Below are 23,867 nucleotides of genomic sequence, written 5' to 3' on the forward strand. Positions count from 1 at the left end.
ATGTGACTGCAGTTCGAGAAGTTTGCCATGGCACTTGGTTGATGGGCTAATCAAGTCACAGGGTGACCTGGGACCAGGGCTGTTTGACCACCCACTATAGTCCAGCTCATATCACCTTTGCCAGCTGCAATCAGGCAGCCAATTTTTCAATGGGTTGTTGGTTTACCTGCCTGTTTATGCCTATTCAGCAGGTTGCTTCAATGTATTCCTTCCTAATGGGATAGTACTAGGATTTCATACAGCCCAATAGAGTTCTGCTTCCTCCTGTCTTTGCTGTGCTCTGCTTGGTATGCAGTTGTTTAAATAGATTGGTAAATCATATAAATCAGTCAAAAACCAACTTTTTTTTACAACCAATGTTTTTAAGCAACTCCCAGCAATGTTAATGACTGCCACTCTGTCTGAATTGGCACCATTTTTGCACAGACACAGTTTTGCAAAAACTCAAAGTGAAACTGGCAAATATTTGAGTCATTTGCTGCTGAACTGAACAGACCCTGTGATCAGCTCCTGTCTGATCATCACAGACAAATATGGCAAGTTTGACTGTAGCAATATTTGCCACAAAATTTGTGGCATGTATGTATGTATGTATGTATGTATGTATGTATGTATGTATGTATGTATGTATGTATGTATGTATGTATGTATGTATGTATGTATGTATGTATGTATGTATGTATGTATGTATATGCTGTCATTGTGTAGTGGGTTGAACTCAATGACCCTTGAGACCCTTCCAGCTTTATGTTTCTAAGGGCCAAGCTAGAAGTGACGAATTACACTTGAAAGGCAAGTGAACAGACTCACATATATTCCTCCCCGTTCAGTTGCGCTCCACTTGCACTCCATTCGATCCACTATGTGAGTGCAAGTGAAGAGGGAGGAATACATGTGAGTCTGTTCACTTGCCATTCAAATGTAACTCATCACTTCTAGCTTGGCCCTAAGTAGCAACTAGCATACAGGGGCTTTTAAGGCAAGTGAGAAGCAAAGGTGGTTTGCCTTTGCCTTCCTCTGCAAAGCCTTCCTTGCCTCCCCCCCCCAAGCACTGAAGCCGCTTAGTTTCTGAAATCAGATGAGATCAGACTATATCTGCTGCCTTTCTTCCCACATCACTAGTCAAAGAAAAGTGGGCCTAAGAACCAAATAGGGCTTGAAGACCAATGTGATGAAAATACAGCTAAGAGAAGCTGCTCACAACTTTAACTGAGGGGAGCAGAATAAAAGTGTATAAAAAGATTCTCCAAAGGAAAAACCATTGCCTGGGTCTGCTTTTGCTACTCATTGAGGGTCACTTGCTCATTTTGACTCTCATTGTCATTCTTCTCCTATTCACCTCTCCTTTGATAAGGGCTTGATCCTACCCTGAACAGTCATCCGAAACAAAGCAGCCTGCTCCCAACACAGAGCATGTCCAAGTGAGGGAGCATGCAAACTTGCTGGGCCATAGGAGGCACATTTCTAGATGCTTGCCCCCAGTTTACTGACATTAATATTGAGCTGAAACGACCACCGTCGCTTGGGCTGCTCTATACTCTGCATACCTGAAAACAGTTCTGAGTTGAATTACTGAAGCAAATTCAAGGACTTCTGCATTAGAATTGTTCTTGAGTATTTAGTTTGTCAGCAATAGCAGGAGGAGGCATGCGGAAAGGTCAGTGTTCCTCAGAAAGTAGCCCCTGTAAAGCAACATGGGTAGGGGCACACCTACAACAATGTGATGCATGGCAATAATTAAGACCTCTGCAGCATTCCTTTCCTTTCCTCTTGGCCCCTTCAATTTGGGCACTCTCCTAATTGCTCCAGGGCCTGATGTTATTTGGCAAACAACACTGTTGTGCCTCGTGGCTGTAGCATGAAACAATTTCACACTGGCATATGGAGTTATTTCCCCCCCAAGCAGCAGGAGATTGAGAATTGGGCTTCAGAGGCTGTTCTGTCAGACTTGCAGCTGAATAATTTGTATTTGGTGCAACTGGACATTTATGTGGGGAACACATGGGAACTCTTCCCTTCCTGACCACTTTGCAGCCAAATTCCAAACCAGCCAGTGACTGATTGCAGAAATGTAGAGCCCTGCAGCTTGTTTCTTCACCTATTAGGCCTTTTTCAAACAAAAAAACAAAAAAAACCTTGTGCTGTATTCTACTTTCTCAGTATGGACACTTCCAAAATCTTCCTTATTAAACTTTCTCTGTGGTTTTGCATTACACATGAATTTGTCTTGTTTTTGAAGTGGAATCTATTAATTTGGAATTGCACATGGGATTGTCTGTTGCCAAATTTTGTACAGAATAGTAGGTATGCGCAGTTTTCCACAGCTGTCAGTTCCTTCCATTCTGCCTTCTCCACTACTGATGTGTATGTGTGCATGGATAAAATGTAGTAATAGAGATCAACTTTATGGAATTGTATAATTTTAAAAAGTTCTTTGGGTGTGATATTTTACTAATATAGATGGGCGTATGTATAAAGCAACGTGCAAAAAATTTTTTTTTGATGCAACCATACTGATGATCGAAACTAGACTGATTTTTTTTTGCCAGTGATTTATCAGTGCATGACATATTAGTCTCATGAAGAAGAGAAACATGCAGCTAGACTGAAGGAACTGCTGTAGCTAAGTGCACATACTCCAATTTCAAAATTACTATTGGAAATTAAGGAAGACTGGAGGGCAGAGCAGGGAGCACTTCCAGACTATAAAGGCCCCAAACTGGATAAATCCGAGCATTCCTATGCTGTGTATGTGGCAGGGGGAGATGGAAAAGCTTAATGTAAACTGCAAGGTATTCTGAGAGCTAGTTCAAATATTGCCACATGGGCTTGCAGCTTAAGCACCATTGAAAACTATGCATGAACATTAGAGGTACATAACCAGAAATTTACTTAGGAACATTTGACCCAAACAATGCACATTTGTAAATACAGCGCATGCCCCAAATCCAAAAGGAATTATTTCTGACATTCAGACAGTGGTCAGAAATCTTCTGGTTTGACTGTCTGTTCTTGTGCCTTGCTGTATAGTTTCAACTAGACATGGGCACAAACGGGGAAAAACCCCTGAACACCTTGTTCATCGTTCGTTGCCATCCACGAACAATGAACAACGAACATGGACGAACATGAACTGTTCCTGGACATGTTCGTTGTTTGTGGGGGCCAGAACCACCCCACCCCAAACCCCGCCCCACTCCCCTCAAACCCACTTACCTGGCCCTTTAAAGATCCCTTTAAACTATCAGCTGGCAGCGGGGGGATTCCTCTCTGCCGCCTGCCAGCTGATAGTTTAAAGGGCCCTATCTTGGCAAAAACAGCAGTGTCTGCTGGCAGCTAGTTTGAAGGGTTACAAACGGACCTTCCCAATGTCCAATACCCACCAAATTTGCAGGGGACATAGTCATCACTGTCCTCTGAAGACTCCCCAAGTTTCAGAGAGATTGCTCCCCAGGAAAGGCATGATCCACGGGTCTCCCTGTTGGCTGTCATTTTCTCTTCACAGTGGCAAAAACGGGACTCTCTGGTGGAAGTATGTTGAAGGGTTAAAGCCAGAAGGAAAGCCAGAAGGAGTTCAGTCCCTGCCTCCAGTTGCCAAGGGGATTGATTGCAAGTGCCAGACTGTCTGGCTAGATGAACGGGTGACGAAGGCAACGAACGAGGCTTGCAACGACCACCTGTTCGTTTAGGATGGGGCCTCATGAACAGCTTGTTCGCGAACAGCAGATTGGGCTGTTCGTGGTTTTTTTCTGTTCGTAATGCTGTTCGTGCCCATGTCTAGTTTCCAGTGTTTGTTCTGGAAAAACCTCCCCCTCTGTTGGACAGTGAACAAAGCGCAGATAATATACCAAAGCTTTTCTGTCCGTCTTCCAATGTACTGGGTACAATCAGCAACATATCTGTGTTGTCTTTAATGATACATTGCCTAGTTTAGTGATCCCAAAAGAAAGCTCTGCTCTCTTTTCGTAGGGCTGCCTGTCTCTTTTGGGGGGCAGAAGCAAAACTTTTGCCCTTTAACCGTGTCTTCAAATCAAGTGGAATAATTTGAAACTCAGAATACACATTTAAATGAGGTAGTAATAAAACATCCTGAACCTGACCCTTTTTTCACATTCCAAGCACAAATGGGTGTTGTTTCGTGCCCATCCCTCCAAGTTGCAAGACAATTGTTGGAGCCAGGACACATTTTTCATTCTTCCCTAGTGGGAAGACCCGAAATTAATACTCCTCTGTTGTTTGCAGTTATGGCAGACTATTAGTGCCCATCCAAACACAGTGACACCCTTCTAACTTGCTCAATGACTTCAATGAACTTAAAAGGACATAACTCTGCTTAGGATGTCACTGTAAGAAGCCAGGCCTTACCTCATCCTTGCATCTCCTTTATCAAGCCACTCCGCTCTTTCATCACCTCTGCCCTGTCTATCTTAAAGTACTTCAAATCATGGCTAAATATAAATTTGACCGTGTGGAGGGGAGACTGGCAGAGGAAAAGTCAGAGTTTGGAGCCTTTTTCCTGTCAGAAAGTGTTTTGTAAACTCACCCTTGGGACTCTGAGCTGGGAATCACAGCCGTTCTGTCCCCTCCCATGGGAAAACCATCAGAGGCTTTTTCATCGGTAGGACTGGATATATAAATATGTATCTGACTTTTGAGATGAGGGGGAATGACCCGGGCTCCTCCAGAAGCATGCTTGCTCCTCTGAACTGTATCATTTAAAATCCAAATTAGCTCAAAACAAGGTTGAATTTCTGGCCGATATTGTCAGACTGAACTGAAGGCCTCTTTCACTCTCTTTGTTCTTCATCGCCCCCATTTCTGTTTATGTGTGTCGCTTGAAGGGAGGGGGAATGTCATGTTAATTTCTGCTGTGAATTTTATAGAAAAATTAACCCCTTTTGATCTGTCCTCATTGCTTAAAGAAATCAAAGACGCACCAGGCAAATTCTGGTGGTGATGAGGCTGGTGTTTTGTTGGTCATATTTTAGAAACAAGATGTCAATCAAATCAGAGGCTTTCAGTGGAGTGTCTGGCCATGAGGCACCTTTTGTATGTAAATACAGTGATTTCTTAACATATAGATAATGGTACCACCTGGCACATATCTGCCATAACCCCCTTGCCCACTGCATTATAACTATTTCCCTCTCATTGGCCATAATTCTGTATCTGTGTAATAAGAATGTCCTCTTCTTCAATGGCATAACTCAAGGCAAAGGAAGATTGATAAGAGAAAAGAAATTATATTCTATTTGTTGACTCAGAAATCCCACAACATTGCCCAAATAAGACAAGATTAAAAATTATACTTAGTGTCTGAATATGTCACAGACCAGTCCTCCTTGCTGGAGGAGAATCCAAAGACTCTGAAGAGGAGGTAGGGTTGCCAGATCTCTTGCTATGGCAGATCTCTTGCCAGCGGCAACCTCTACTTCCCACTGCAAAAACTCCATCAGCACAATGGCATGACACAACTCCTGGGGAAAACCTAGAAGTGCCATCATGCCACTCAAGGAACTACAGGAAATTTGATGGTACCATAGAGCACCTTATGATCCTAGAGTGGCATGTCACTTACGGTTTTTCCTTGGAAGTGACATCATGCCACCATAAGAATGGTGTCCCCCATATCCTCTGGTCTGAGTCCTGAAACCAGTCCGTAATGCAGCTTTCATGACACTCCCTGAAGCTCCCCAGCACAATGCTGCTTCAGAGCTGTCTTTCCTCAACTGCCTCACTGAGTCTCAAAATGTTACTAAGACCATTCATCTCTATAATAAAATGCAGCACCTTTAATTTCCAGCAGTTTCTTCAAGAGAGGCTTGAACACACTTTCAAAGCCTTTCAGACTACATCTACACATCATTAGCTATCACACTGTTGTTGCGTTATATATAGTAATCATTTGTAGCTGGATTTTCCTGTGCAGACAAGCCAACTCAGTTGTTGATGATTGCTACAGTGGTGAAAAGATAGAGCAATGTCCAACAACGACAGTCTAAATTAGCCCCCAGACTTTGCTGGGGCGATATCATAGGTGTCCTGCTTTCCTATATCTAGAAGTGCTTTGAACTTTGGAGCAAACATGGTTTTGGCAGGCAAACGTAATGTTTTTGACAGCTGCTGTCAGTTGTGAGCTGAGCCTCGGAACGCTTTGCCTCACCACCATCCAACTCATGCTGCTGTTCAACAGCTTTGCAGATGTGCAGTGGTTGTGGAATGTCATTTCCTTTTGACTCGAGGCTGCTTTTCCAGATGCAGAGTATATGAAATTGATGGTAATTAAATGATAAGAGGGGGGCATGTGATTCTCATAAGGCAGTATGAAAATGTGCATGCATAAAATAATGTTGAGGTATGGGCTTAGATGAACACCAAATAGTAAGACTTAAAAAAAATTTCAGTGTGTTTACTTATAAACACTGATTTACCAACTAGTTTGCTTCCTCTTTATTTAAATGATTGGCTGTGGAGGAGTGTGCAATGACAACCGATCTTGGGATTGGGGGAACATTGTGTTGTGTCAGAGTGCATGCACACTGTACTGAACCACTTGAGTAGATGGTAATTAACCTACCAGACAGGTTTGAGCTGCTCATAAATAGCTAAACTGCTTAATGAAAAATTGGTTTCCTGCTGGCTTATTTCCCCGGCAACTGACTTGATACTGGACAATGCCTCCAGTTTCCCCAGAGCAATGGGACACCTGCCTCTTCGTCACTGAAGCCTCCTGAGCAAGCAGCACATTCCAATCACATTTCCGGACTTGCTGGTCCCTTGTTCGCCTCTGTCTCTGTGAGCATGGCCCTGTTTCTCAGGCGCTTGGTGGAAGCATTGTTGAGGCCGATGATGGTGGTAGGCTTGCCAACTGCCTACCCCCAGCAGGTATTTGCCCACCACCATGCTTGACTGCCTGCTACCACTGATGATCATGGTGGGAGAAAAGTGGGCAAAGAATGCCATTGGACCCTGGAAATGGCATTGTGTTTGAACACCAACCTAGGAATCCCTCTAAATGTCTATTTTTTACCATAGAGATTGTGGTGTGTGTATGTGCCTAGAGCATTGATTAGAAATGACATCTCTTCCAGTACTGGATGCAACCATGCCCCAAAACTCTCCTGGGGGTTGCGGGAGCAGGCCTGGCAATCTTAGATGGTGCTCAGGGCCTTGGATGTTGTTTACTTTTCAGAAGGAGAAACACTTGACGTCTTCTCTCCACCTGAGATTTAAAAATGATGTTCAATTTTCACAACACAATGCCAGAGTATATATAAGTATATATAAAGATAATAAAATTCTCGGACTTGCTTCCTGCTTCTTCTCACTCACCTTTTCCTATCTGCCATGCAGCCAAAAGCTTAGAACCCTTCATCTAGTCATGCAAGTTCTTAAATCCCCTATCACTGGCCACACCTCCAAATATGGCTCTTTATGAACCCAAGCTTACTTGTTAACAATTACAAGTCTTGTCTACATTTACCTTTTAATAATTTTAAATGTGCCAAATGTTTTAAAATGATGTCTGTTCTTAGCACTAATGCAAACTGATTATTATTCATTCAAGCAATGTGATAATTAGAAATAATCACTGTTTTCTGCAATGTGCAAAAAAATAAAATCCTGCCTTTCAGCATTAAAAGGGATGTCAAAGTGTTCTGTTCTAGCGATTGTGGTGTTGGTGGCAGGGCAGGGGGTGGAAGTCAGTGGGCTGTGCAGACTCCAGACTTGGGTGTGAAGGATGACAGAGGACAATTTTGTGTCATCATAATCCAGGTCCCCCAAAGAATTGAAGCCAGCCTCTTATGACATAACTTGACATGTTTATTTGCATGTTATACAACTTAGGCCTAGAGCTCTCACTCCAGCAGCTGTCTTATAACATCTACTGGTTTCTTCTCCCAGACTCCACCAGGAGTCAAATGGCTTCCCCTCCAAACATTAACTTTTTATTAACTGATCGTCCATTTGTATACTTTTAATCATACTATTGTGGAAAGACTCCCATATACAAATGTTTTAACCTCTGAACTGCAATCTCTTCCTGCTTATAGCTTTTTTAAAAACCCTTTGGTAATAAACACATTAGCATTAATTCCAGTAAATACGAGTCCTAATTACAGAATCAGGGAGTGAACATAGACATTTTTCTGTTTACATTCCGCACTCTAAATCTTACTTTACCATCTTATACATATGTACTCTTTGTACCTTATACATATGTACCTTTGTCAATTGTATTCAGTTCTATTAAGGACTGACAAGAATTTTATTCCCCTTGCTTTCCTGCATTATTTATTTTATCTTTCTCTTACCGTTTCTGCAAGGATCTCAAGGCAGCATGTGTGTGTTTCCCCCTTCTCCATTTTTATTCTCACAACAGCAGCAAGTCTCTGAATACCAATGCTAGGAATCAACATCAGGATAAGATCTCGGCCTCTACAACCTGCTTGGTGGCCCTGCAGGGCAACTGGTTGGCTGCTGTGTGAAACTGACATTGAGCTAAATGGACCACTGGTCTGATCCAGCAGGGCTCTTCTTATGTTCTTAACCCTGTGAGGCAGGTTAAGCTGCGATAGAGTGACTGGTCCATGGTGAGCCGCTGGAGCGGCACGGAGGGCAATCTCAACTCCCCTCGGTCTGGAGATCAGGGGGCGGGGCCACCAGCCATGTGACCATTTTCAAGAGGTTCCGGAACTCCGTTCCACTGCGTTCCAGCTGAAAAAAAGCCCTGGGGCCATGTATGCTGCTTTGGTAGAAGGGAAAGATAAAAATGTACTAGAATGATAACAAAGCTTCCACACTTTGCTTCTCTGAAAGAATCTACAAATAAGAAAATAAAACTGGGGGGGGGGATTCCTATAGCTATTCCCTTACAGCCATTGGCATTTGTTCATTTATATCAGCCTTAAAGTTCCTACAATGGTCTTCTTCCTTTCTTTGAAGTTCGTAGCATCTATTGATCAGCGCTAAACCATCTTCTAAATTCTCCCTTTCTTATGAAAACAAAAAATCCCTTTTCAGCATTTTTTGTTTTCTTCACTGCACATTTCTCCAGAGCTTCTGTAAAGAAGCAGTTTGAGTTCACCAAGAGGCCACAGTGACCATCAGGCTATGGGGGATTGCAGTGCTAATCTCTGGTTAAATGGCTTTTTTAAAAGGTCTTTTAGCAGTGTTTGCTAGAAGGTGCCAAGAGCTTCAGGATTTGAAAGAAGTTCTATTCCCCTCCCCACTAAATGTTATGCAAAATAAGACTTTCTTTAGAACCCCTAGTGTCTGTCTTTCTTTTCAGCGAGGGCAGCTAGGTGGGATTTATTTTACAGGCTTTCAAAACCAGAAATAATTCTATTCAGCAATATGTTCTGCTTCTTTTCCTGCCCTTTGCTTGGAATGGAGCTAGCTTTATCTCTTATATTCTTGAGGACAGTTAGCATTAGCATAGAAAATGTAAGCTATGATCATAGAGCGGGATTTTTCCCCTCAGCTCGCGGTTTGGTCAGGTGTGCACAACTCAAATCACTTGGAGGGCTCGTTTTAAATTTCTCTTAGCTCAAGAGGACTGCATTAACTGCAGAAAAAGCACTCAGGTGTTTTTTCCTAACCTATTTTCTGTTAACCCCTTTCCTCTCTTGTGGTAGTAGTGTAAAAAACCTTACACAACTTGCATTCAGGTTGTGCTCAGTACTCTGAACTATAGTCCGGTATATCTTGAGGGGAAAAAGTGTTTCACCAAAATAATACAGTTTAGGTGACCTATAGCAGTGTGTTTTACAATTCCCACATCTTGTTAAAAACTCCCAAAGCTTTCCAGATGAGGTAAATTTTGTCGAAGGCTTTTACGGCCGGAGAACGATGGTTGTTGGGGGTTTTCCGGGCTGTATTGCCGTGGTCTTGGCATTGTAGTTCCTGACGTTTCGCCAGCAGCTGTGGCTGGCATCTTCAGAGGTGTAGCACCAAAAGACAGAGATCTCTCAGTGACACTGAGAGATCTCTGTCTTTTGGTGCTACACCTCTGAAGATGCCAGCCACAGCTGCTGGCGAAACGTCAGGAACTACAATGCCAAGACCACGGCAATACAGCCCGGAAAACCCCCAACAACCACCGAGGTAAATTTTATTGGGGGGGGGGATTAGATCCTCCCAACATCTTGTTTGCATTTTAGTCCAGTTCTCTGGACTATTATCAGCTTATCTTCCTGTGAAACAAAGAAGGGGCTGTATTTTTCTACAACAGTAAACAGAGCTTCACTGAATCAGTATTTTCTAGAAAAACTCGAGGGTATTTTTTTAACCTCAGTATCCCCAATACATTACTTTGTCTGGGGTAAAAATGGCCCAAACCATATCCTAATTGAATACCGTGGGGTAAAAAACTACTCCAATCCACCCTTCCCAAACCAGCTGATTTTTCTTGGAATGTTTTATATCACAGGTGTCTTTTTAAGAGGAGAAAGCCTCTGCAAGCAATAAGTGGCTTTACTTTGGGGACATTATTTACTAATGTGCAGATGACATTGTCCTAAAAGGGAAATGCCATAAAAGTGCAACTTTTCAACCTCAGAATGTTAGCAAACAGGTTAAGATGCCCCAAGTCTCCTTTCTGTTTCTGCTGCAACAGACTAACATGGCTTCCCCACTGGAGATGACTGCATGTCATTATTTTTAGCAAGTGGATTAGTTATATAAGAGAAGAAGGGAATTGGTCCAGATGCTGATTAGCTGACTTTTGAATGCACACCCTTATTAAATATGTGCAAGACATACCCTGCATTTGACTTGAAATCAAAAAGACTCTTCATGAAGCTCACTTCCAGAGGTCCCATCCCATAATGGCTGCTCATTTATGCTGCATTAATTTGCTTTCTGGAATAACATGTCCTTCTCTGATTTAAAATCCAAGAGGGTGTTTATTTTTTGTGATAGATATGCTGGGAAAATGTAATTGGACAATAATACATAATCAGCAGCTCATGATGAGGTTGACCTGCTGCTGCAGCATATGAAACAGCAAGCTGTGCTTTAGAGAGTGTCTTGATCTTCAAATGGGTGCTTTTACATACATGTGCACGCCAATCAAGAGTACATCCCATCAGGGAGGATGCTTCTAGATGACACAGCTGCTTTGAGCTGGTAACAGCTCAGTTTGAACTAGAAGGACACCCCCAGGGCAGTGCTTTGGCCTCAGCTGGTGTCACACTGAAGTCAAGCGTCACAAAGTTTTTTAAAGGCAACACAAAGGAAAGAAAACGGGGGTGGTGATTTACCAAGGAGAGGTACAATAAAATGGGTACCATTGTAGTATCTGTTTCTTTAGGGCCCCAGTTTATACGAGGGCAGGGGGGGCTGGACTTTCTACTTACAGGGAATTTCCTGGTGGGCAACTGGTGGAGAGGAGCAGTTAGAGATAGTGGCCAACAACCCCAGGGGCCACTCAGCTCAGGCCCTGCAACATTGCTGAATCAGTGTTAATTTACCAACCGCCTCATCCTGGACTGTCCCTAATTTTAAGGAGGAAGCAAGGAGTGAGCCAGTGCTCTTTGCTGGTGCTAGGGCGGTCAGCACTGGATTGGGAAATTCCAGGGATTTGGGGGTAGGGGGGTGACTGAAAATTTGTTGAGGGGAAGGAGCTCTGCAGGGACGTGATGCCATACAGTTTGCTCTCTGGAGCTGCCATTTCCGCCTGATGAACTGCTCTCTGAATTCTGGAGGTCGATTGAAATTCAAGGAGAACTCAAAGCCCCACTTGGTGATTGGCAAACCTAGCTGGTGCTGCACTGCTGGTTTGTAGCAGTGCAGGAACCACTCCGCTAGGTTTGATCTGGTGCCATTTTTCACTTCCCAGTTCATCCCTGAATTCATATGTTACTGTTACACCATGAAAACCATGGTTCCGATATACTTCAGGAGCAGCTGAATAAGTGTGGTGTGGTAGTTAAAGTGCTGGACTAGCATCTGGGAGACACAGGTTTGAAGCCCCACTCTGCCATGAAAGCTTGCTGCTGTCTTTGGGATACATGATCTCAGTCTAATCTACCTCACAGGGTTGTTGTGAGGATAAAATGGAGGCAATAGGGATCACTGGTTCCCCAGTGGGGACAGGGGATCCCCTGCTCCCACCCTCTGCCCCCCCCATCACTCACCTGGCCAGAAGGGGGGGAAGGTAGGGGAGTGGGCCTCCTGGGCGCTCTCCTGTGGTGGTGTGATGTCATCATTCCTGGGAGTGATGTCATTGTGCCGCCCCGAGAGCGCTCCCATGCTTTGCAGTGAGCCAATTTTGGCCTGTGCAAGGATTTCACTTCCCCGAAGTGTGAGGAGCACACAAGGAGTAAAGAGAAGGTGAGCACTTGGTCCCTCCCTTTCTGCTGGGAGAGTAAAAGGACCTGGTAACCCTAGGAGGAGAGAAAAATGGAAAGTAGAGACTTACTGGAACGGCATCCAGCAACATCATAATGTCATTTCTGGCTGCATAAGTGAAAGTGATGTTACCATGCCAGGGGATGCTCTATGTTTTCCCTGAAACACTATGGCAACCATAATGTTTCAGGGAATCCTAGAGCAGTCCATGACACAGTGATCTCATTTCCAGTTATACAGCCAGAAATAAAGACGTGATGCCACATTGCTCCAGCCCCCGCATAGTCTCCTTGCTGCCCACCGGATGAGGGTGGGCAGTGGTGGTCAGGAATGGGAGCTCCCCAATCCCCAGTGAGTAAATTGCAACCTTAGAGGAGAATGATGTAAGCTGTTTCAGGTCAAGTATAAATGGAGTAAATAAATTTTAAAAACCAAACCATTAGAACACAACTATTAATTAGAAAGTAAAGCCATTAAAAACAAGCTAGAACATAAAACCAGTACAAACCCTTCTCCTGTCACTAATTATTTGGAGCCTGCCAGCTTTTCCACTTGATCTTGCTAAATTCCCCTTCTCACTGTAGCCTCCATCTCATGGATTTTGTTCCGTTTGTGCTGAGAATCACGGGCATCCTAAACCACTCAGAGCCAAAACAGACGAGACGCCTGACATGTGGAGAACACGAGTTAGTTTCCCACAAGAGTCCACGGGAAGCGTAGTGAGAAATAGTGAGAAAGAACCTCTGCCTCCCTCTTGCCACTGCCAGCTCCCCTTGCTCCCCTAAAAGCACTCAGCAGCCAGAGGGAGCTGAGCTCGCTGATGGTGGTGAGAGGGAGGTGGTGAGAGGGAGCTGGCAGCGGTGACCGTCTCCTTGTCCCTCTTGCCACCACCAGCACACTCAGTTCCCTCTGGCAGTGGAGTGCTTTTAGGGGAGCAAGGGGAGCTGGCGGCGGTGAGAGGGAGACGGTGAGAGGGAGCTGGTAGCAGCGACCAGCTCCTTGTCCCTCTTACTGCCACCAGCACATTCAGCTTCCTCTTGCTGCTGAGTGCTTTTAGAGGAGCAAGGGGAGCTGGTGGCGGAACCTTGCGAGAAACCAACTCGTGTCCTCCACGCGTCAGGCATCTCGTCTGGTTTGGCTCTCAGTGGTAAAAAGGGCTCCCCCTCCCTCTTTTACCAGCAGAAAAAACTAGTAGCGTCCAACACAATGTAACAAGTATGTTGACTTCCAGTGATTCTTATGAATCAGGTGCATGTTGAGAAATGAGCATTAAAATATCCTCACCTTTCTTCCATTCTTTGAACATGTTTATACAGTCCTGCTTGCTACAACTTTGGCACCCAGAACAAGCACAAGACCACAACATTCACAGGTCATCATTTTAAAAATCCCCTTTCGGTGTCACTTCTGATTGCTGAGGAAGTCTTTCAATTGTGTATTTTGTAGACAGAGATTTCCCGAACAGGGCATCATGTATTAATGAATAACCCTAGCAGTATGCTGTGATACATTCCCTACAGAGGAGCTGTCACCAAAGAAAGATGTGTTCATTATTTTCTGAAGGAAAAAGCACAATCTCACCTCATGCACTAAATTAGTTTAATTAAATAGTGTGTGGGTGGGGGGTGGGGGAAATCTTGTACAATAATATTCATTTGTCTGTGTATTTAAATATGAAGTGAGTGAACTGTTTTTAGTTGTTCAGTGACTAAGATGTCACCGGATGGTATACTTTTTGCTGAGGTGCCCATATTAGAAAAGCATACCTACTTTTTAATTACGGATATAAGATTTATGACTCCAAATAATTTTTAAGTTAATGGAATGGCTATGTGCAAATAAATTGGAAAAGATTTTTGGGGAGAAGTTTCAGGAATAACTGCTTAATAGATTATGATGCAGTGTACATGGTGGTCAGTTGTCATTATTCATTTACTTTATTTACCCAATGAGGACTCATATGGCTTACAACATTGTCCCCTTCTCCATTTTGAAAAATGGCTGTCTCTATTCACATGCTGCTTCTGCAAACCTTCTGTCCAGGTAGACTTGGACATTATTTAAAAATCACATACTGGCATTTTGATTTCTGAGATATCTGGAAGATGTCCCGTAGATTCAAAGATCCCATGGATAAACGCACGCCATTCTCTTCATATAAAATTGTTTTCGCTGATTTTCTGTTCCAGGCATAGCTCCTTTTGCTATGAGCTTTCATGAGCCACAGCTCACTTCTTTGGAACTTCTTCACGAAAGTGTGTACCCTAACACAAATTCTGTTAGTCTTATAGGTGCTACTGGAATCTTGTTCTTTTCTACTGCTACAGACAGACTAGCATGCCTACCCATCTTGATTGATCTCCTTTTGCTATGTCATTAGGCCTCATCTTGTGGAATTTCCACCCCTATACCCAATTTCCTGCCCCAGAGGAACAGGAGAAAAAAATGCTTCCACATAGTGATGCTCTAGGAATTTCCCCTAGTCTCTGTGGTAAGACCATAGAGATTGGGAGGCAGTCTCAAGCATCATCCAGACATGCATCACTCAGAAATGATATCACAGCCTATCTAAATTCTGTCCTCAGCCCCCCCCCTCCAAATCTCCTGGCATTTGCTGTGGCTGTGCTGGGAATCAGATGTGTCAAAGAAGGCCATGTACAAAGATACCCTGTCTTTTAGGTGATACAACAGGGATTGGAAAAGAGCATCAGAAGCTCCACTGTGCAAACAGAGCTCAAGTTTATGCAAGATGCTCTGGAGACCAGCCACTGAGTATAAAAATAAACCCGGAACCTTCTTGTGCAACTTCTAAGCACGGTATCCTTTGACACCTGACATTTTCAAGATATTGGTGAAATCTGGCAATGATGTTCGGGGAATACAGCTATTTAAGATATCACCGGAGACATAATCCTAATGGGATAGTTTCCATGATTGTTATAATAACATTATTTAACAGTTACTTCACTGTGTTATGAATAAATGGAAATCATGCAGGGTTCCTATTGTGCTACGCCGTGTAGAGACATAATTAATAGTCCCTGATGTGAATTGCTGCTTTGCCTTGTCTCTCTAACAGAAGACAACGAACTCATTCATCCATACGAATTAGATAGCATAACCGCTTTTCTTCTAAGGAAGTAAAGAGCCCCACTTTCACCCTATCTTGCTATCATGAACAGGAATCAGACCAATAAAAGTATCATCTTGAAAAACAATGCTCTAAATAAATTATTTTCATATTTTCTACATTCAACAAACACTCTTCTCACTGATTGGTTGACTGCAGAATACCTAAGGTTCAGCTATGGAAACTTTGTGCATCACAGTGGATTGTGGGTAAACTCAAAATCCATTCTCACAGAGCACCAGCCACATCTTTTACATCTTACTGTGACCTGGTTCAGATATAATGGCAAAGCATTGTTGTCTGAGGTTGCAGCCAGTTCCATTGCACTTACTGACAATCCTAGGGGTTGGGAACAGAGACCCATCTGGTGGGCTGTCTGGGGCCCTTGGAAGAGATGTGGCCAGCACTTATACCAGGTGACTGATGGAGGCCTCTAGCCAAAACAGGGAATGGGTGGGAGTGGGCTAGCAAAGCTGTCTCATCCATTTTGAGCCCCTTGCAGTGGTTGGCTTTCCCCAGGAAGAGGATGGGAAGCTCAGCTGGGCAGGCATGCCTTGGGGCCTTCCTTATAAAAGGCCCAGTGACAAGCTAGTAAGGAGAGTGGTCTGGGCTTCTGAGGAGAGGAGACAGGCTGAGATAGGCTTGCCATTCCACTGCCCGGGGCGGGGGATCCCCTGCTCCCACCTCCTCCCCCACCCCCACTTATCTGGACATGCCCTGGGGCTCCCTCCGGTGCGCAGCACACCCCGGGTGGCATGGCACACCCCGCGCCCCGCTGTGCTCCCATGCCCTGCAATGGGCCCATTTTGGGCCGATTTGGGCCTGCAGGTGGGTGATCCAGCCCTTTGGTGAGCGTGGGAGCACTCCTGGGCCGCTTTTTGACCTGCGTGATGATGTCACTTCCCAGAAGTGATGTCATTGTGCACACCGGGAAGAAAGATGCTGAAGCCTCTGCAGGCTCCCAGTCTCTCGCCAGGGGACTCCAGGGACCTGGCAATCTTAGGTTGAGAGGGAGGGGAGGAGCAAGGGTGTTGTAACTCTTTCCATTTTTCTCATTCTGAAGGCAGATGAGTGAGGCTCTGGAGGGCACATAGGCTCCAAATTCTAATCCTGAGGCCTCTCAACCTCATAATAGTTTATCACTAGGATAATGAGGTTGGTGATCCCTTGGGTTTGTGCACATTCTGCTCTCACTCCTCACAAATTTATTTGTTTAGAAAATTTCTATGTTGCTGCTCTAGAGAACCTGCTTGAGATGGCAAACAAGTTGGGTTGCTGCTCTTCCGGTGTAGGCACTGGAACTTTAGACATACCCCTATGGTTGTATATTATAGGGGAAATTGAAAGTAAGCTACCTTGTAAGTCCAGTTCAGAATCTTCTCATTGAAGAACCACTAATAGCTTTCTGAGGAACCATTGGAGTTCTTTAAAATACAATTGGAAACCTACAGAATACATTCAATGAAACATATGCTGTTTGCCTGTCAGCCATTGCTGAAGTCGAGAGACTGAGAAAGTAGGAATAGCGCAGCAAGAGCAGCTTGCAATTGCTACAAGCCATGGTACATATTTGTTAACACCTGAAAATCTAAACAAGGTAAATGAGGGTTGCTTTCCCAATTCCTTGTTTTTTTAAAAAATCCCCATTTTGTGATGAAAAATATAAACATGATAAAACCACCATTTGTATGTTAACAGCAAATGTATTTTATATTGCTACACATTATGGCAAGATTTATGTTTTTTTCCCTGATTTGCTGTGCTTGTAAATAGCACAATGGAAGCACTCTTACAATTACAATGCATTAAATATGAACGGCTTTTGCATTATGACTTTGTACCTTACTTAAACTCAAAGGGTGGCCACAAGGGAAAGGTGGCCTCTGGACTTTTGAATACCCTTTTCCATACAGAATCATGTTAATATGTAGCGTTATATCCCCCCCTCAACCAGTGTTACCTCAATTGCCCTCCCCCAAACCACAAAGTTGACACCCTCCAGACCCCATGACTACAGACAATACAGCGAGAGGTACAAGGAGACCTCATCTTGAAGGACACCTGAGAATCATGGTTTGAATCAAAGTCTATAAAATGCCATTTCATGATGAAACAGTCAGATCTACTTGAGAAATGGCTGTACCCCTTGATCAATGGCATATTTTATGATTCCAGGGGACCACCCCAATTCCAGGGGAATCATCCAGGAGAATCATCTAGGGGAATCAAAATGATTCCAGGGGATCACCCCCAAAATGATCAGGACAGTGCAAGACAATAAGCATTCATACTTTCCTCATCAGGAATGTCTTGTACAATACAGATCTCCTCAGTAAACTAATAAAATCTCACGAAGAAGCTAAGCTCAGCTGCTCTATTAGTGCGGAGAAATGCTCTCCACTTTGAGCTATATCACATTATTAAGAATTTTGGGACTACAACACCCTCATTTTCATTTTAAGAAGTTCCTCTGTTGGAACAAAGACAGGAAACAGGAGTTAATTGTTCTCAAGCACCCCCATTCTGTTGATGGCTCTCACAAGCACCCACTACTTTGGGCTTGGTTTATTTTTATTTTACTTTATTTATATCCCACTTTTATCTACAATGGGGACCCAAAATGGCTTACATCTTTCTCCTCTCCTCCATTTTCCCCCTCACAACAAACCCTGTGGAGTAGGTTAAGCTGAAAGAATGTGTCTGGCCCAAGGTCACCCAGTGAGCTTCCATGGCAGGATGGGGAATTGAACCTGAGTTGCCCAGATCCTAGTCCATCACTCTCCAGTTGCTCTCCAGTGTTATGCAACTGCTTTTAGCCAACGGAGATCAATCAAAGGGCCATCTCACTCCTCGGCAGGAATGTAACACCTGTGGTTGTAGAGAGTGCCCTCAAGTCATAGCTGACTTATGGCGACCTGGTGGAGTTTTCATGGCAAGAGGCTAACAGAGATGTGTTGGCATTGCCTGCCTCTGCAGCCCTGGTCTTTGTTGGAGGTCCCCCATCCAATTACCAACCAATAACGACTCTGTTTAGCTTCTGAGATCTGATGAGATCAGGTTCACCTAGGCTATCCAGGTCAGGGTGATGTGACACCTCCTGAGAAGGTCTGGCCCTCAGGGTGATGGCAGACAGAGATAAATTCCAATGGCATGGAGGGAATGAGATCCATTTTGCAAGGTCCATTTTGGCTGATTTCATTGAGTAGAAGGCTCTCTCACACCTGGGCTCCATCTTGATGGCTGTTATTGCCACATACAGCAAATGATGGGTCATCAGCCCAGCTAAAGGTAATGGGAATCTTTTAGAATGTAGTCATTTTTAAGTTTAAAGAGCTTCCCTTAGAACAAAAACAGCTAGTATATGTGTAAAGCTGAGGGACAGAGTGCTTGCTCTTTTTATTTGTATTCCTTGCTCAGTCTGTTGCTGTGTCGAATACGTGTGTGGACTTTTCTTTTTCAATAACCCCTTTTCTATTTTAAATGCTGGCAGTTGATCTCCCTGCCACTTAGACTCCCGCCTTTCAAACATGCTAACAGTCAGCAGGGGAAGGGAGGTGCTGCGTTGTTAGATCACTATTTCCCTGGTACTGCACAAATGCAGTAAGCCATCCCTGTGGTAATCAGTTGTTGGATAGTGAAAGACATGGTCACTAGTAGACATGGGCATGATCTGAATTACGATTTCAAACCCCCCCCCCCCCATTTTGGTGTTTGCGCCATCGTGACTCAGCTAATCGGTTCCGTCCACGGCAACCAATCCAGCAGTCGGGGGTTTGCTTGTTCGGGACTTGATCGGATATATCGGTTTCTGTTCGGAATTGCAGACACTCTGGTGCCAGTAATTTATTCCCAGAGCAACGGAGCCAGGGGAATGAGATGTGTTTGCCCTCCTTCTGTCACCCTCGAAACACGAATGGAAGCCCAGCTTTCCTTGATTAGCAGGCTTCCTTCCAACCACGGAGCAGCAACCCAGGGGAGGGAGGGGGAAGGGGGTGTTCTGAAGCCATGGGCACAAAGGAAAGGCAAAAGGCAGCGCGGGAGGCTGGGAGGTCGCCCGCGCCGTTCGTCTTTCCCCAGGACAAGGGGTGCGCGGGCAAGCCAGCCGCCCCTTGTCCTGGGGAAAGGCAAAAGGCAGCGCGGGAGGCTGGGAGGCCGCCTGTGCTGTTCGTCTTTCCCCAGGACAAGGGGCACGCGGGCAAGCTGGCCGCCCCTTGTCTTGCGGGGCAGATGAACGGTGCGGGCAGCCACCGAGCCACTCGCGCTGCCACCAGCTCTGCAGTGCACCGGGACAGCCAGCTTGCTACATGGGGGGGGGCGACCCAGGAGCGTGCGCGTGCAAAAGCCTGACTACGGTTGCCCTGGGCGCTGGCAACCGTAGATCCGGCCCTGGGAATGTTCCCTCCCTGAGGGGAGGCGGCTCATTGCCGGGTTAAAAACTCCCCCCTTCTACTCTATGTGTGTGTGTGTGTGTGTGTGTGTGAATGTCCCCTCCCTCCCTGAAGGGAGGCGGCTCATCGCTGCCTCCCCTGCCCACCGGGCCTGAGAGGCTGTGTGTGAGAAAGTGTCCACTTCTTTTGGTTTCATGGCCCCTCCTTTTCTATTTTTCAGGCCTGGTCTCTCCTCAGTAGCCTTAGGGAAAGAACAGGATGTGGAAGAAAAACCTAGCTAAACAGCATGGCTTCCTCACGTGACTGAAGTATAATGGCTATTCTCTGAAGCCTCAGGTCAGTGTACCAGGTACAATGTTTTGCCAGCTCTGACAAGATGCCCGGCCTTTCAGGGACCTGCCTTGCTGCACTTCTCTTGTTGGCAACAAAACAAAGAAATAATGTGAAAAGCAGTTCCATTAAAAAAGGGACTATCAAAGGTGGGCTGCTCTTGTTTCATTCTCACATAGCAGAGCAGATGGTGGATGCTTAGAGTTTAATTGCGCAGTTTGGTATTAAAGTTTAACAAGCCAGGTTGTTGGCTTTATTTTTTGTTTTTTTTGTCTCAGGTTGGAGAAAGGTACATTAACTTAGCACTAATGTATATTGCTAAGATTGCCTCCAATTCTCTCTGCACTAAAATAGGTCGATACCTGAATATACAGCAAGTCTTACAAGTTTTAGAAATACTGAAAGATGGGAAAGGGAACAGGGAATCCAGATAGAAACCAAGCCTTTCCATTTCTGTATGATTATGAAAAGTTATTAAAAATCATAATCTCAAGTTGAATCCTGCAATAAGCCACCTATTTTCTTTTCAATGAGTGGAAGGGAAATAAGAAATGCTCTCTTTTCAGTAGCAGTTTCTTCCTAGGTACCAGAATATGGAGGGAAGTAAGGCACCTATAGACCATCTGCTCCAGCACCATGTATTAAACAAGTTTCTCATTCATTTTTACATGATCCCTCAGGGACAAGCTTGCTAATGATACAAACTACCTCCTCCAAAAGAAAAGAAAGATGATATGTGGAGAAATGCTGGAAGAGCTTTCTGAAGCTGCAGCTAGTCCAGAATAGAGATGGGCACAAACCGAAATACGAACCAAAATTAAGCACAAACCAGGCCTGTTCGTGGTTCGTGAACCATGGGTTGTTAGATCCCATTTCTGATGAACCACCACGAACGTTTAGGCTGGTTCATTTGGTTCGTTTTTTGGTTCATCACTGCAGACAGCCTGGTGCCAATCAATCCGTTTCCTAGGCAACAGGGGATGGACTTCCTGCAGACCTTCTGCTGACCCAGAAGTGAACTTCTGCTGACCCGGAAGAGACCTTCTGCTGACCTGGAAGTGATGATTTTCTGGCCTGGATGTGACGTTTTCACGAACCTAACAAACCAGTTCACGAACCAGGGGCAGGTTTGTGAAAGTTCGTGGTTCGTGAAATTTGATGAACCACAAACCGCATGGTTCGGTTTTTCCCCCAGTTCATGCCCATCTCTAGTCCAGAATGCTGCTGCTAGACTGCTAGTTGAGGCCAGCTATTGGAACCATGTGACCCTGATATTATAGCAATCACACTGGTTACCGATCTGCTCCCAAGCATAATTCAGAGTGTTGATTTTAGCCTTTAAAGCCCTTCGTGGCTTGGGACCAGGGTATCTGAAGGACCAATTTCTCCCATATGTTCCTGCCCAGGAATTAAGATCACAGGGAGAGGCCCTCCTGACTGTCTCATCAGCTAAAGAAGTTTATCTGGTGGGTACAGGATTATGAAACAGCATCACCAGGGAGGAATGTCTGGCCCCCTCACTGCCAATTTTCAAGAAGCAGCTGAAGACTTTCTTTTAGGACTAGTTTTAATTAACCTTCTTTTTATGTTTACTGAAATTAAACTGTTTTTAAACTTTATTTTACTCATTTTCTGATTTTTTAAAATTTATATTAAAAGCTGCCCTGAATTCCTGCAAGGTAGAAAGGTAGCTAGCAAGCAAGCAAGCAAGCAAGCAAGCAAGCAAGCAAGCAAGCAAGCAAATAAATAAATAAATAAATAAATAAATAAATAAATAAATAAATGCCAATGGTGTTATTCAAACGGACACCCCCCCAATCTCCTGCAGGGAGCTCTTAAGGGCTGGAGTGGGTCAATTCCTCTTTCCTCCTCTGACTCACCCCCTTTTAACTGATATCCAACTGCTCTTAACCTTCCATGCCTCCTGGAGGGAAAAAACAGGCCCAGTCCTCATCAGACTAGTATTTCTTAGCATGCCAGGGAATTCCCAAAGTATGCAGGAAATCTTATGTGACTGTGAGTGACCCTGTTTTCAGTGCCCAACAATAGGCAAAGGACCACCAAGTTTGCTAGTAGAAGGAGTGATTGACATGATCACAAATAAAATGCAGTTCTGAGTAGTGAAGAAATCTCATCTAATTGAGTGGGCCACAAAGGGAAAAGAACAGCAAATAATGTTTATCGCAGAAAGTTGTCTTCAAGATAGTCTCAGATGACTCAAGAGGCAGACAAGAGCTTTCTAGATATTGCAAACAATAAAATGAATGTGTGTGGGGGGGCAGGGATTGTAGTGCCTGGCCCTGCTCCCACCCTGCACAGGTTTATGAAAATATATGTATAGAGTTTATGTACATATATGCACATGTGGGAGAGCTCAACACAACTGGGAATCTTGTTTTTTCAGGGCCACCAATGCATGGAAAAAGTTGTACATGCATAATTAACATCTCAGTTATGTTTAATCACCCACCGGTTGGGCAAGTTGCAAGCAAGGAGTCAATCATTTGGCAAGCTGTTCAAATGCATCCAAGTGAATTTGGATGTATCCCATTTGCACTGTTTTCTTGCATGATAACACAGCTTTCTCAAAGCAGCCGCCTCTCCCCACCATTCATTGGCCATTACCGTCTCCCGTTTTAAAAAGCATCTACTAAAAAGAAAAAAAAGTTGCTTTTATTTTTTAGTTGATACTACTTAGATTTCTCTGTGTCTTCGTTGTCAGACCATGACCCCAGTTCACCTGGTGATCACTGCTGTGATCCCTTCTCAGATGCTGCTGACTGGGAATGTGCTTGGGAAAAATGATAATTTCGGTTCCATATTGTAATTTAAGAAAGAGAAGGTGTTAGGGTTGCCAGATCCCCTGTCCCCATCTTGCACCCCCTGCCCCTGCTTACCTGGCTGGTGGGGGAAGCATGGGCCTCTCGGGAGCATGCTCCCAGCAGCGTTGTGTGATCCTACAGACCCGATCCAGCCTGGATCAGGCCTGAACCAGCTTGGAACAAGCCACTGAGGAGCGTGGGAGCACTCTTATGCTCCATAGTGGCCCGATCCAGGCTGATTTGGGCCTGATCTGGGACCAAATTGGCCCGATCAGGCAGCTCTGGAGCATGGGAGCTCTCCCACGCTTTGCAGTGGTCTGAATCTAGCTTGATATGGGCCTGATACAGCCTGATTTGGGCCAAATTAGGCCCAATCTGGCCCCCTGTGGAGCGCAGGAGCTCCCAGGGGCGGCTGCATCCTGCATGATGACATCACTTCCTGGAAGTGAGAAACAGAAGATAAAGTAGGTACTGGGTCCCCCACCTCCTGCTAGGAGGACAGGGGGACTTGGCAACCTTAGAAGGTGTATCAGTTTTAAGAATTTTCAGAAATGTGTGTGATATGAAGACTCGTTGGGTTCTATTTTCACTAAGATCAAATTGGATGTCTGTTTATTGTTTTCCATGGCAGCTTTTCCTGAATGGCTGTTTTTTCACCAAATGGTACACCCTCTCTTCAAAAACAACAACAACAACGTTCAATTTATATACCACCCTTCAGGACAACTTAATGCCCACTCAGAGCAGTTTACAAAGTATGTCATTATTATCTCCACAACAAAACACCCTGTGAGATGGGTGGGGCTGAGAGAGCTCCAGAGAGCTGTGACTAGCCCAAGGTCA

The sequence above is a fragment of the Eublepharis macularius genome, chromosome 6, assembly GCF_028583425.1.
Source record: "Eublepharis macularius isolate TG4126 chromosome 6, MPM_Emac_v1.0, whole genome shotgun sequence".
NCBI lineage: Eukaryota > Metazoa > Chordata > Lepidosauria > Squamata > Eublepharidae > Eublepharis > Eublepharis macularius.